Here is a 14,065-nt window from a genome sequence, read left to right as displayed (position 1 = left end):
TTTAGAGATCATTTTATTTTTGAAGGAATTTTCGCCCTTTCAATTTACAACACATGAACTAATAAACCGTCTTGTATGGCTTAAACATTAGTTTCTAATTATTATCTGATCATCTGATTGGAGAAGGAGAAATGTGTCTCCCCCCACCCTCTATAAAAAACGGACCCCACAGTGACCAATCAAACTATCGTCCTATAGCTCTCACTTGCATTCTTTGTTAATTTACTGAACATATCATAGCATCTAACATCTTTGCTCATTTAACCAGATACGATACATTATATTATCTCCAACATGGTTTTAGGGAGCGCCGTTCCTGCGAAACGCAACTCATCCAACTGGTAGATGACCTTGCGAGAACCCTTGTTGCAGGCCAGCAGTCAGATCTTATTCTTCTGGACTTTAGCAAGGCTTTTGATAAAGTCAGCCATTCTAAACTTCTCTATAAACTTCATGAACATGGTACCAGAGGCTGTTCTCTTGACTTGATCCGTTATTTCCTAAAAGGTCGAACTCAAGTTGTCGTTCTGGAGGGCGAGAAATCTGATGAAGTTCCTCTGACATCTGGTGTGCCCCAAGGCTCTGTCTTAGGCCCCCTCTTATTCCTTCTCTACATAAACAACGTACCAGATCATGTAAGATCCCAAGTCAGTCCCTTTGCTGATGACACTGCTGTCTACCTCACGATCAACAACCTTAATGATTGCAACCAATAACAGCAAAATCTTAATACCTTGGAACAATTGGAAACCAAATGGTAAAAACATTTTAACCTCAGTAAATGCGAAGTCCTGAACAAAACTCGAAGCAAACATAAACTCAAACATAATTATTTATTGTATGGCCATATCCTTAAAACCGTACCAAGTTCAAAATACGAAGGATTAGACTTTTCCAAAGACCTTTCTGTCAACACTCACATTGATAGAATATGTACAACAGCAAATAGAACACTTGGTTTCCTTAAATGTAACATCCAAACTAAAAACAAAAAAGTAAACCAAACTGCCAATAAAACTCTTGTCATGCCTCAAGTAGAATACTCGTCTCCAGTCTTGTCGCCATACACTAAACAAAACATCAATAAAATCGAAATTGTTCAAATAAGAGCAATCAGATGGCTACATTACAGCTATTCCACGTATGATAGTGACTCAGACATGCAACAGTCACTTGGTATAAGATCTCTAGAGAACAGATGGACTGATACTAAAATAGTATTATTTTACAAAATTTTCCACTCATTAGTAGCTGTCCCCGTCCCCACATATTTTGATAAACCCAGGAGATTGACTCGCGATACACATCCTTTAGCTTATAGGCAGATTCACACAGTAGCTTACTATTATAAATTTTCTTATTTTCCCAGCACTGTCATACTATCGAACAACCACCCACCAAAAATTGTCCTCCTGCCAACGTTTGAATCCTTCGAGCTGGCATTAAGCCAAATCTCATACAATTAGTTGCGGCAGAGTGTGTTTTAAACCTTATTTTAACTCTTGTCTATACATATACCAACACTTTCAAACTTTGTTTCAGTCTTACTTTCTTTCTTTGACGTCTCACTGCCAATAATTTTATTGTACAATATTGTATAAATCTTTTCCTTTCACTGACATCGCGATCTGTTTATAATACCCGAAAGGGGAGTTCAACAGTATCCGAAGATAGATAGATAGACGCCATAACACGACAATTGCCCCACGAAATAGGTTTCTTACAAGGTGAGATATTTACGCACATCTCGTCTTTGCAAAACGCTTTCAAGTCGATTCAGGTTACAATATACCAAAAGATTTCCTACACAAATTCAATGTAAAAGCAATAACTTCAACAAAAAATAAAGTCAAACTTTTGCGCATAGAGACCCCCATAACCATACCTTTTCTTAAAGAGCATTCCAAGTCGCAATGATTTAGACAATAAAAAAGGGGGGGTCATGCGTTTTGCAAGAAAGAACTCGATGCGAATCAACGGTCACTGTTTTACAGCCATCAATTTACCGGGTTCGTACCAGTGGATGAGGGTTTCCCGCCATCTGTCAAAGTCTCATGTAGTCTTTAACCTTCAAGCAAATGAGTGAATTTCTGTTAAACATCAATGTTTTCCCTACCACATGCACAAAGAAACATTCTAAAATAAAGTCATGGCAAGTGCCCACACAGAGAATTGTGTCTTCTTATAAATGATGTTCAGGTTTTTAAAGAGTATAGCATTGCACTCCAAAAAGATTTAGTATATTGTAACCTAAAGGAAAAATATGTTCTGAATGAAATGTGTTTTTCTTGCATATTATTATCTTCCTATTCATATTGCACCAATATATTAAGTTTGGCTGGATTATCTGTCCATTTGGCCATTTTAGATCACATTTTCACATGCGGGTGTTTTAATAATTTATTAAATTATAGGGAGCTTATTGACACAGCTTCCCGCAGAATTCTCAACACAACACATATCATTGATCCATGTCACCTTTGTATGCAAAGACAAGCAAATAAGGTCAATACTTCCCATAAATCACTGAATGAGAGAAGCATGTACCAAATGAAAAACTAAACTGGTTGCTGAAAGTGCCACATTTTGGCAAAAAGATCCCTCTAAGGTAAATGATGAAGGGGACACTTGCTACAAACAATCCTATGTTTAAGTCGGACGCCACATCCTTTCAAGCCGGGACCATGACTGTAAGCGTATTGTGAGAAAACAATACCAAACACAAGCTAATTGTAGGGTTACAAGTAGCATATCAACTCAGATGCACTGCATACATGCTTAGGAACAAGGATAAACCTGTTAAGTGCCAACTTCTGCTGCCAACAAAGCGCGAGCTTTACGTGTCAGGACGCGGAACTATCCATACAAACTGCACGGGGAATTGCATGGCGGCAAGGGTTTGAGTGACCACAAACCTGATTATGACAGTATTTCACACCTTAAGCATCATAAATATGCTTATTTGCTTGCTTACATGATAATAATTTAGTATTATTACCTGTTTTACCATCAACAACCCTTATCCAGTGGCCCTCGGCTTAGTTGCAGACATTCCTCTACCTGAAAAAGTCAAAATTCCCAATAAAAAATAGATATAAAATGGCAAAAAACATGCATTTAAGTATTTTTAGTGTATTTTTATGAATAATATGAAGTAATAAACCTTGTTATGTTCATGATTGTACTAAATATGAAGGCTGCCTCAATTAAGTGTCTGCTGCACTGTCCAAACTGTAAAAATGTCCGCCATTCCATGTCGGTGAAATGGGGCTCTGTTTGAATGTTCATGCTTTATGCACTAGCTATTGTTGCGTTACTGGATCACGGAGTTCCTGGCGTTATATTCTGACTTCATGTAGCACACTAACGCTACACGGTCAACCAATATGCCTTTGAATTCAAGTCAGAAAGCAATTTAGCCCTTATTTGGCTATATCAGGGTGGGGGGTCAACTTGAAAAACAACTATTCCAGGTCAAATTATCTGAATTCATGCATTTAAGGCACTTATTTTCTTCTCTTTTGTTAAGAAATGACCAAAAACCAGCTTTCCCAGTCATATTTTGCACTTGCAGATGATATTTCATTTTTACCTAAAGCTAGTTTAGGTTACAATATACCAAAAGATTTCCTACACAAATTCAATGTAAAAGCAATAACTTCAACAAAAAATAAAGTCAAACTTTTGCGCATAGAGACCCCCATAACCATACCTTTTCTTAAAGAGCATTCCAAGTCGCAATGATTTAGACAATAAAAAAGGGGGGTCATGCGTTTTGCAAGAAAGAACTCGATGCGAATCAGCGGTCACTGTTTTACAGCCATCAATTTTAACGGGTTCGTACCAGTGGATGAGGGTTTCCCGCCATCTGTCAAAGTCTCATGTAGTCTTTAACCTTCAAGCAAATGAGTGAATTTCTGTTAAACATCAATGTTTTCCCTACCACATGCACAAAGAAACATTCTAAAATAAAGTCATGGCAAGTGCCCACACAGAGAATTGTGTCTTCTTATAAATGATGTTCAGGTTTTTAAAGAGTATAGCATTGCACTCCAAAAAGATTTAGTATATTGTAACCTAAAGGAAAAAATATGTTCTGAATGAAATGTGTTTTTCTTGCATATTATTATCTTCCTATTCATATTGCACCAATATATTAAGTTTGGCTGGATTATCTGTCCATTTGGCCATTTTAGATCACATTTTCACATGCGGGTGTTTTCGGTCCGAAGAAGGCGATTTAAGGGCTGTTAAAGCTTAAATGTCCCTTTAAGAGTTAAAGCTGTTGTGTTCAATATCTGCAACAAAATACCAAAACAAACCATATGGACAGGCACGTGGGGCTTATGCGGGGTGGGGAAAGAATGAACTTGTTAGATATTTTCACTCCAAGCAATTTTGATAATGTCTTTTTTGTGTGTGTTTTTTTTTAAATACCCCCAAAAATGTCATTTTCACAGCAAAAATATCCAATTTCATCCAAGACAAACAACAAATAAGCAAAAATGAGAGATCAAAGATACTTTGAAGTGTAGAAATCAATAAGCTTCCTATAACTTGTTGTTTCACACTTATAAAAGTGTGAAATCTTGAAAGCGCCTTGTTGCTCGGAGCCCATTTATTTACCAGTCGCAAATGGTATATTCTAGCATATAATGCCATGGGTGCCTTTAAACTGCAGCAGATGGTCAATATGCTCTGCCAGCTGTCATTCAGAGGTTCAAGAGAATACAAAATTTCATATTTTGGGCGCAAAACAAGTACTTTTGACTATTTTTATGGTGGCAATCTGGTCAAAATGGGCGTTAATAACTGAGCGAAAGACAAAAATGCTCATTTTGGGGGTTTAAACTAGAAGGAAAGGTTAAAATGAACAAGATACATATATGTTGGAGAGCATTATAAGCTTAGAAATGAAGTTCTATGAAGTAACAGGGGCAGAAAGGCAGCTCAGATCAATGCAGGCTTCCTGAAAGAGGTTTCTAGTACATCTTCTGGGGACACAGCTTCCCGCAGAATTCTCAACACAACACATATCATTGATCCATGTCACCTTTGTATGCAAAGACAAGCAAATAAGGTCAAAACTTCCCATAAATCACTGAATGAGAGAAGCATGTACCAAATGAAAACTAAACTGGTTGCTGAAAGTGCCACATTTTGGCAAAAGATCCCTCTAAGGTAAATGATGAAGGGGACACTTGCTACAACAATCCTATGTTTAAGTCGGACGCCACATCCTTTCAAGCCGGGACCATGACTGTAAGCATATTGTGAGAAAACAATACCAAACACAAGCTAATTGTAGGGTTACAAGTAGCATATCAACTCAGATTCACTGCATACATGCTTAGGAACAAGGATAAACCTGTTAAGTGCCAACTTCTGCTGCCAACAAAGCGCGAGCTTTGACATGTCAGGACGCGGAACTATCCATACAAACTGCACGGGGCATTGCATGGCGGCAAGGGTTTGAGTGACCACAAACCTGATTATGACAGTATTTCACACCTTAAGCATCATAAATATGCTTATTTGCTTGCGTACATGATAATAATTTAGTATTATTACCTGTTTTACCATCAACAACCCTTATCCAGTGGCCCTCGGCTTAGTTGCAGACACTCCTCTACCTGAAAAAGTCAAAATTCCCAAATAAAAATAGATATAAAATGGCAAAAAACATGCATTTAAGTATTTTTAGTGTATTTTATGAATAATATGAAGTAATAAACCTTGTTATGTTCATGATTGTACTAAATATGAAGGCTGCCTCAATTAAGTGTCTGCTGCACTGTCCAAACTGTAAAAATGTCCGCCATTCCATGTCGGTGAAATGGGGCTCTGTTTGAATGTTCATGCTAAAAGCACTAGCTATTGTTGTGTTACTGGATCACGGAGTTCCTGGCGTTGAATTCTGACTTCATGTAGCACACTAACGCTACACGGTCAACCAATATGCCTTTGAATTCAAGTCGGAAAGCAATTTAGCCCTTATTTGGCTATATCAGGGTGGGGGTCAACTTGAAAAACAACTATTCCAGGTCAAATTATCTCAAATCATGCATTTAAGGCACTTATTTTCTTCTCTTTTGTTAAGAAATGACCAAAAATCAGCTTTCCCAGTCATATTTTGCACTTGCAGATGATATTTCATTTTACCCTAAAGCTAGTTTAGGTACAATAAACCAAAAGATTTCCTACACAAATTCAATGTAAAAGCAATAACTTCAACAAAAAATAAAGTCAAACTTTTGCGCATAGAGACCCCCATAACCATACCTTTTCTTAAAGAGCATTCCAAGTCGCAATGATTTAGACAATAAAAAAAGGGGGGTCATGCGTTTTGCAAGAAAGAACTAGATGCGAATCAGCGGTCACTGTTTTACAGCCATCAATTTACCGGGTTCGTACCAGTGGATGAGGGTTCCCGCCATCTGTCAAAGTCTCATGTAGTCTTTAACCTTCAAGCAAATGAGTGAATTTCTGTTAAACATCAATGTTTTCCCTACCACATGCACAAAGAAACATTCTAAAATAAGTCATGGCAAGTGCCCACACAGAGAATTGTGTCTTCTTATAAATGATGTTCAGGTTTTTAAAGAGTATAGCATTGCACTCCAAAAAGATTTAGTATATTGTAACCTAAAGGAAAATATGTTCTGAATGAAATGTGTTTTTCTTGCATATTATTATCTTCCTATTCATATTGCACCAATATATTAAGTTTGGCTGGATTATCTGTCCATTTGGCCATTTTAGATCACATTTTCACATGCGGGTGTTTTCGTCCGAAGAAGGAAGATTATAAGCTGTAAGCTATTGTAAAGTAAAGCTTTTAGGGTTAAAGTTTCAATCAATGCTGCATACATGCTTAAACAAAACCTAAGTGCCATAACAAACATACGTGTCAGACGAACATCATTGCGGGCTTATGGCGGGGTTTGGGAAATGAATTATGAATATTTCACACTTAAGCATATATATTTATTTCTTGCTCAGAAATTTTTGATATTTGTTTTTTTTATGTGTCTTTTTTTTTAAATAAATCCCAATAAATCATTAAAAGCAAAAAACACAAATAAATTTTAAATAAAGAGACAAATGCAGAACAAATAAGCTAAAAGTGTATCAAATAAAACATTCCTTAAATCTTGTTGAATTTCAAATACTATATTGTTGTTAATCAATCGTATAATATGTGAAGCTAGCCTTGTTGCTCGGAGCCCATTTATTTACCAGTCAAATGGTAAATTTCTAATGCATATTGCCATGGGTCCTAAATGCTGCAGTCATATTGCAGCATATGATCATTCCTAGCTGTACAATCAAGATTTCAATTCATGCAATAATTCAACAATGTACTTTTGCGCACTATTTTTGAGGCTATGATTTTACAAATGGCGGTTAATAACTCGAGCGAACAGAAAAAATGCGTTTTGGGGGCAAAACTATGAAGAAAGGTTTTAAAATAGAAAGAAGAAGAACATTAATGTATGAACAGAGACATAAGATGTAGGAAGAAGCATTGTAATAGAAGTAACAGGGCAGAAAGGGCTGCATAAATGACAGGCATTCAAGGCTGGAATCTGAGGCTTTCATAATGGGGTTTTTAGATCTTTGGACACAGCTTCCCGCAGAATTCTCAACACAACACATATCATTGATCCATGTCACCTTTGTATGCAAAGACAAGCAAATAAGGTCAATACTTCCCATAAATCACTGAATGAGAGAAGCATGTACCAAATGAAAAACTAAACTGGTTGCTGAAAGTGCCACATTTTGGCAAAAAGATCCCTCTAAGGTAAATGATGAAGGGGACACTTGCTACAACAATCCTATGTTTAAGTCGGACGCCACATCCTTTCAAGCCGGGACCATGACTGTAAGCATATTGTGAGAAAACAATACCAAACACAAGCTAATTGTAGGGTTACAAGTAGCATATCAACTCAGATGCACTGCATACATGCTTAGGAACAAGGATAAACCTGTTAAGTGCCAACTTCTGCTGCCAACAAAGCGCGAGCTTTACGTGTCAGGACGCGGAACTATCCATACAAACTGCACGGGGAATTGCATGGCGGCAAGGGTTTGAGTGACCACAAACCTGATTATGACAGTATTTCACACCTTAAGCATCATAAATATGCTTATTTGCTTGCTTACATGATAATAATTTAGTATTATTACCTGTTTTACCATCAACAACCCTTATCCAGTGGCCCTCGGCTTAGTTGCAGACATTCCTCTACCTGAAAAAGTCAAAATTCCCAATAAAAAATAGATATAAAATGGCAAAAAACATGCATTTAAGTATTTTTAGTGTATTTTTATGAATAATATGAAGTAATAAACCTTGTTATGTTCATGATTGTACTAAATATGAAGGCTGCCTCAATTAAGTGTCTGCTGCACTGTCCAAACTGTAAAAATGTCCGCCATTCCATGTCGGTGAAATGGGGCTCTGTTTGAATGTTCATGCTTTATGCACTAGCTATTGTTGCGTTACTGGATCACGGAGTTCCTGGCGTTGAATTCTGACTTCATGTAGCACACTAACGCTACACGGTCAACCAATATGCCTTGAATTCAAGTCGGAAAGCAATTTAGCCCTTATTTGGCTATATCAGGGTGGGGGGTCAACTTGAAAAACAACTATTCCAGGTCAAATTATTTGAATTCATGCATTTAAGGCACTTATTTTCTTCTCTTTTGTTAAGAAATGACCAAAAATCAGCTTTCCCAGTCATATTTTGCACTTGCAGATGATATTTCATTTTACCTAAAGCTAGTTAGGTTACAATATACCAAAAGATTTCCTACACAAATTCAATGTAAAAGCAATAACTTCAACAAAAATAAAGTCAAACTTTTGCGCATAGAGACCCCCATAACCATACCTTTTCTTAAAGAGCATTCCAAGTCGCAATGATTTTAGACAATAAAAAAGGGGGGGTCATTGCGTTTTTGCAAGAAAGAACTCGATGCGAATCAGCGGTCACTGTTTTACAGCCCATCAATTTACCGGGTTCGTACCAGTGGATGAGGGTTTCCCGCCATCTGTCAAAGTCTCATGTAGTCTTTAACCCTTCAAAGCAAATGAGTGAATTTCTGTTAAACATCAATGTTTTCCCTACCACATCGCACAAAGAAACATTCTAAAATAAAGTCATGGCAAGTGCCACACAGAGAATTGTGTCTTCTTATAAATGATGTTCAGGTTTTTAAGAGTATAGCATTGCACTCCAAAAAGATTTAGTATATTGTAACCTAAAGGAAAATATGTTCTGAATGAAATGTGTTTTTCTTGCATATTATTATCTTCCTATTCATATTGCACCAATATTAAGTTTGGCTGGATATCTGTCCATTTGGGCCATTTTAGATCACATTTTTCACATGCGGGTGTTTCCGGTCCGAAGGAAGGCGATTTAAGGGCTGTTAAAGCTTAAATGTCCCTTAAGAGTTAAGCTGTTTGTGTTCAATATCTGCAAAAAATACCAAAAAAACCATATGGCCTAGGCACGTGGGGCTTTAGGCGGGGTGGTGGAAAGGAATGAACTTGTTAGATATTTTCACTCCAAGCAATTTTGATAATGTCTTTTTGTGTGTGTTTTTTTTTAAATACCCCCAAAAATGTCAATTTCACAGCAAAAATATCCAATTTCATCCAAGACAAACAACAAATAAGCAAAAATGAGAGATCAAAGATACTTTGAAGTGTAGAAATCAATAAGCTTCCTATAACTTGTTGTTTCACACTTATAAAAGTGTGAAATCTTGAAAGCGCCTTGTTGCTCGGAGCCCATTTATTTACCAGTCGCAAATGGTATATTCTAGCATATAATGCCATGGGTGCCTTTAAACTGCAGCAGATGGTCAATATGCTCTGCCAGCTGTCATTCAGAGGTTCAAGAGAATACAAAATTTCATATTTTGGGCGCAAAACAAGTACTTTTGACTATTTTTATGGTGGCAATCTGGTCAAAATGGGCGTTAATAACTGAGCGAAAGACAAAAATGCTCATTTTGGGGGTTTAAACTAGAAGGAAAGGTTAAAATGAACAAGATACATATATGTTGGAGAGCATTATAAGCTTAGAAATGAAGTTCTATGAAGTAACAGGGCAGAAAGGCAGCTCAGATCAATGCAGGCTTCCTGAAAGAGGTTTCTAGTACATCTTCTGGGGACACAGCTTCCCGCAGAATTCTCAACACAACACATATCATTGATCCATGTCACCTTTGTATGCAAAGACAAGCAAATAAGGTCAATACTTCCCATAAATCACTGAATGAGAGAAGCATGTACCAAATGAAAAACTAAACTGGTTGCTGAAAGTGCCACATTTTGGCAAAAAGATCCCTCTAAGGTAAATGATGAAGGGGACACTTGCTACAACAATCCTATGTTTAAGTCGGACGCCACATCCTTTCAAGCCGGGACCATGACTGTAAGCATATTGTGAGAAAACAATACCAAACACAAGCTAATTGTAGGGTTACAAGTAGCATATCAACTCAGATGCACTGCATACATGCTTAGGAACAAGGATAAACCTGTTAAGTGCCAACTTCTGCTGCCAACAAAGCGCGAGCTTTACGTGTCAGGACGCGGAACTATCCATACAAACTGCACGGGGAATTGCATGGCGGCAAGGGTTTGAGTGACCACAAACCTGATTATGACAGTATTTCACACCTTAAGCATCATAAATATGCTTATTTGCTTGCGTACATGATAATAATTTAGTATTATTACCTGTTTTACCATCAACAACCCTTATCCAGTGGCCCTCGGCTTAGTTGCAGACATTCCTCTACCTGAAAAAGTCAAAATTCCCAATAAAAATAGATATAAAATGGCAAAAAACATGCATTAAGTATTTTTAGTGTATTTTTATGAATAATATGAAGTAATAAACCTTGTTATGTTCATGATTGTACTAAATATGAAGTGCCTGCACTGTCCAAACTGTAAAAATGTCCGCCATTCCATGTCGGTGAAATGGGGCTCTGTTTGAATGTTCATGCTTTATGCACTAGCTATTGTTGCGTTACTGGATCACGGAGTTCCTGGCGTTGAATTCTGACTTCATGTAGCACACTAACGCTACACGGTCAACCAATATGCCTTTGAATTCAAGTCGGAAAGCAATTTAGCCCTTATTTGGCTATATCAGGGTGGGGGTCAACTTGAAAAACAACTATTCCAGGTCAAATTATCTGAATTCATGCATTTAAGGCACTTATTTTCTTCTCTTTTGTTAAGAAATGACCAAAAATCAGCTTTCCCAGTCATATTTTGCACTTGCAGATGATATTTCATTTTTACCTAAAGCTAGTTTAGGTTACAATATACCAAAAGATTTCCTACACAAATTCAATGTAAAAGCAATAACTTCAACAAAAAATAAAGTCAAACTTTTGCGCATAGAGACCCCCATAACCATACCTTTTCTTAAAGAGCATTCCAAGTCGCAATGATTTAGACAATAAAAGGGGGGTCATGCGTTTTGCAAGAAAGAACTCGATGCGAATCAGCGGTCACTGTTTTACAGCCATCAATTTACCGGGTTCGTACCAGTGGATGAGGGTTTCCCGCCATCTGTCAAAGTCTCATGTAGTCTTTAACCTTCAAGCAAATGAGTGAATTTCTGTTAAACATCAATGTTTTCCCTACCACATGCACAAAGAAACATTCTAAAATAAAGTCATGGCAAGTGCCCACACAGAGAATTGTGTCTTCTTATAAATGATGTTCAGGTTTTTAAAGAGTATAGCATTGCACTCCAAAAAGATTTAGTATATTGTAACCTAAAGGAAAAATATTTCTGAATGAAAGTGTTTTTTCTTGCATATTATTATCTTCCTATTCATATTGCACCAATATATTAAGTTTGGCTGGATTATCTGTCCATTTGGCCATTTTAGATCACATTTTCACATGCGGGTGTTTTCGGTCCGAAGAAGGCGATTTAAGGCTGTTAAAGCTTAAATGTCCCTTTAAGAGTTAAAGCTGTTGTGTTCAATATCTGCAACAAAATACCAAAACAAACCATATGGACAGGCACGTGGGGCTTATGCGGGGTGGGGAAAGAATGAACTTGTTAGATATTTTCACTCCAAGCAATTTGATAATGTCTTTTTTGTGTGTGTTTTTTTTTAAATACCCCCAAAAATGTCATTTTCACAGCAAAAATATCCAATTTCATCCAAGACAAACAACAAATAAGCAAAAATGAGAGATCAAAGATACTTTGAAGTGTAGAAATCAATAAGCTTCCTATACTTGTTGTTTCACACTTATAAAAGTGTGAAATCTTGAAAGCGCCTTGTTGCTCGGAGCCCATTTATTTACCAGTCGCAAATGGTATATTCTAGCATATAATGCCATGGGTGCCTTTAAACTGCAGCAGATGGTCAATATGCTCTGCCAGCTGTCATTCAGAGGTTCAAGAGAATACAAAATTTCATATTTTGGGCGCAAAACAAGTACTTTTGACTATTTTTATGGTGGCAATCTGGTCAAAATGGGCGTTAATAACTGAGCGAAAGACAAAAATGCTCATTTTGGGGGTTTAAACTAGAAGGAAAGGTTAAATGAACAAGATACATATATGTTGGAGAGCATTATAAGCTTAGAATGAAGTTCTATGAAGTAACAGGGGCAGAAAGGCAGCTCAGATCAATGCAGGCTTCCTGAAAGAGGTTTCTAGTACATCTTCTGGGGACACAGCTTCCCGCAGAATTCTCAACAACAACATATATCATTGATCCATGTCACCTTTGTATGCAAAGACAAGCAAATAAGGTCAATACTTCCCATAAATCACTGAATGAGAGAAGCATGTACCAAATAAAAAACTAAACTGGTTGCTGAAAGTGCCACATTTTGGCAAAAAGATCCCTCTAAGGTAAATGATGAAGGGGACACTTGCTACAACAATCCTATGTTTAAGTCGGACGCCACATCCTTTCAAGCCGGGACCATGACTGTAAGCATATTGTGAAAAACAATACCAAACACAAGCTAATTGTAGGGTTACAAGTAGCATATCAACTCAGATGCACTGCATACATGCTTAGGAACAAGGATAAACCTGTTAAGTGCCAACTTCTGCTGCCAACAAAGCGCGAGCTTTACGTGTCAGGACGCGGAACTATCCATACAAACTGCACGGGGAATTGCATGGCGGCAAGGGTTTGAGTGACCACAAACCTGATTATGACAGTATTTCACACCTTAAGCATCATAAATATGCTTATTGCTGCGTACATGATAATAATTTAGTATTATTACCTGTTTTACCATCAACAACCCTTATCCAGTGGCCCTCGGCTTAGTTGCAGACATTCCTCTACCTGAAAAAGTCAAAATTCCCAATAAAAATAGATAAAAATGGCAAAAAACATGCATTTAAGTATTTTTAGTGTATTTTTATGAATAATATGAAGTAATAAACCTTGTTATGTCATGATTGTACTAAATATGAAGGCTGCCTCAATTAAGTGTCTGCTGCACTGTCCAAACTGTAAAATGTCCGCCATTCCATGTCGGTGAAATGGGGCTCTGTTTGAATGTTCATGCTTTATGCACTAGCTATTGTTGCGTTACTGGATCACGGAGTTCCTGGCGTTGAATTCTGACTTCATGTAGCACACTAACGCTACACGGTCAACCATATGCCTTGAATTCAAGTCGGAAGCATTTAGCCCTTATTTGGCTATATCAGGGTGGGGGTCAACTTGAAAAACAACTATTCCAGGTCAAATAATCTGAATTCATGCATTTAGGCACTTATTTTCTTCTCTTTTGTTAAGAAATGACCAAAAATCAGCTTTCCCAGTCATATTTTGCACTGCAGATGATATTTCATTTTTACCTAAAGCTAGTTTAGGTTACAATATACCAAAAGATTTCCTACACAATTCAATGTAAAGCAATAACTTCAACAAAAATAAAGTCAAACTTTTGCGCATAGAGACCCCCATAACCATACCTTTTCTTAAAGAGCATTCCAAGTCGCAATGATTTAGACAATAAAAAAGGGGGGGG

The 14,065-nt window shown here is 37.2% G+C and overlaps 1 long non-coding RNA gene across 7 annotated transcripts; it reads right to left on the bottom strand.

Moving 5' to 3' along the window:
• Positions 1-814: 814 nt before the first annotated feature.
• Positions 815-13,374, bottom strand: LOC127843900 (uncharacterized). Of its 7 annotated transcripts, none has more exons than XR_008032425.1 (7): positions 13,310-13,374; positions 11,580-11,641; positions 10,769-10,830; positions 8,197-8,258; positions 5,572-5,633; positions 2,999-3,060; positions 815-2,068 (listed from the first exon to the last, which is right to left on the bottom strand). It is a non-coding gene; the product is annotated as an uncharacterized LOC127843900 (long non-coding RNA). The 7 variants fall into 7 exon arrangements; XR_008032426.1 differs by lacking the exon at positions 5,572-5,633 and adding an exon at positions 3,845-3,895; XR_008032424.1 differs by lacking the exon at positions 5,572-5,633.
• Positions 13,375-14,065: the final 691 nt, after the last annotated feature.

This window comes from Dreissena polymorpha, chromosome 9 (assembly GCF_020536995.1).
Source record: "Dreissena polymorpha isolate Duluth1 chromosome 9, UMN_Dpol_1.0, whole genome shotgun sequence".
Taxonomy (NCBI): domain Eukaryota; kingdom Metazoa; phylum Mollusca; class Bivalvia; order Myida; family Dreissenidae; genus Dreissena; species Dreissena polymorpha.
Note: the sequence above shows the minus strand (reverse complement) of the source record. Positions and strands in the feature narration are given on the sequence as shown.